Source organism: Octodon degus, unplaced genomic scaffold (assembly GCF_000260255.1).
Source record: "Octodon degus isolate 3935 unplaced genomic scaffold, OctDeg1.0 scaffold00368, whole genome shotgun sequence".
NCBI lineage: Eukaryota > Metazoa > Chordata > Mammalia > Rodentia > Octodontidae > Octodon > Octodon degus.
In genome coordinates this window covers 765,315-767,200 of record NW_004524944.1, presented here as the reverse complement: position 1 = coordinate 767,200, position 1,886 = coordinate 765,315, and positions in this window count along the sequence as shown.

Below are 1,886 nucleotides of genomic sequence, written 5' to 3'. Positions count from 1 at the left end.
CCATGTTTTGAGGATAACTTCAGTTTTACCAAAAGGCTGATATATTTCAACATTTTGAAAATGTCAGTATTAATTTTCAGTTGGCAGAGGTAACTTAACCAGCTACTATTATGCTTGGTACTAAGAGATATATCTTTCAATAAAATTATTGCAATGCAACAAAAATATTAATAATTGTACATTTTAATCTTCCAGGAGATCTTTGGTTAGGGCTAAACTTTTAGGGCTTTTTAGGGCCCCAAAGTGATTAAGGTTGTCCACTTTGAAAATGTAAAGAAACATCAGCTTGTGGCATTGTTGTGTTGTGCTTTGTACTTTTTCTCACAAAAATTTTCAATTCCTGTCTGAAAACTGGATTTCAAGTGTTGGTTTTCAGTTCCTATGCAATGCTATTTGTTTATAAAAGTGGAAAGGAGAATAGATATTTTTAAAACTTTTTGGAAAAATGTAAAAAAAAATACTACACAGAGATTTCCCATTCTGTAGCTTGTGTTGTGATTGACACCCCCATCCAAGCAAAAGAGTCAGCAACCACCAAAACTGCGATTACCCAGTATGAACACAATGAATATTGGGCAAACCATTACAATTTGGACTTTTACATTTAAATATGAATGGATTTCCCCTTTGGCCTTTTTCTACACAAGCATTCTTTATACATAGCTTTTCAAGGTAAGCAATTTATTTTCTAACTAATAGAAATTATCTACTAGGCTAGCCTAATTCCACAAAAATATCTACAATCCTTTCATCATTTTAAGGAACAAGCCAATATAACCAAAATCTCTGCTGACATAATATATTAGGCTAATGTCCCACAGCTTGAAAAGTTCTTCACCCATTCTCCTACCCAATGATGTATGAGATACAAATCACTACTCCAAAACAGCCATATTAAATGGCATATTTTGTTACTGATTTAATCATTAAAGTGAAATCAATGAGTTAAATTAATGTGTATGCATAGAAGTTGTCATGTTATATTTTGCTTCTGTATTACTTATGAATATTTGAGTCTTGCAATTTTCTTAACTTTTAGCCTGAGGATGCAATTCTGCACACTTGAAAAGTTTTTGCTTAAAATCAAAAATAAAATAGAAAAGCAATTAGCAGAACATTTGTAATAGATGTTTATACTGCATTGTAAATTTTCACTGTCTGTTTTATGTCAGTCTAAGTTGCCTCATGGTAAAATGATCCCTAATATTATCAAAATGGACTGTCTTAGTCAATTTGTGTTTAGAAAAAATAATCAGACCCAATTCCTTTCTGTAATAAACTCCATGCACTGCTTGTTCAGGCATTCACTGTGGGTGAGGCTGAGGAGGAATTTTGAAGCCCATGGATTTGGTTTGTAAAGTTTTAGAGTTCAAAGACAAGTGAAATATTACCTAAGGGGAAAATCTCTACATTTGATATCATTAAGAAAAGTTGATACTATACACCAAGCATCTGGCTGTAAGTACACTACAACTTATTTTTTATGTCACTAGAAAATTATCAGGCTGAAAAAGTACATTTTAGAAATTTTGATAGACTCATAAATAATTTATTTGGTGAATATCAGTTTTTTAAGCATTTCTTGGCTGTTTCTTACTAAACCTGTGACTTCAGGTAAGCATTTGACAACTATATACCTCAATTTTCTTATCTCTAAAATGGTAGCAATGATGTACACGAGGCAGATTTTTGAGAGTCTAAGTATTGGCACTTGGTAAACAGACAGTGTCACACACAGGCACATTAACAATATACACAAAGTTTTCAGAAAAAAACGTGTATGTTGGATGACTGCTGGTGTTCAAGAATTACCACTTATTAACTCTTTGCCTACTTCTATGCATTCAAGAGTATTATCTATTCTGTCCCAGCATTTGAGTGTGTTA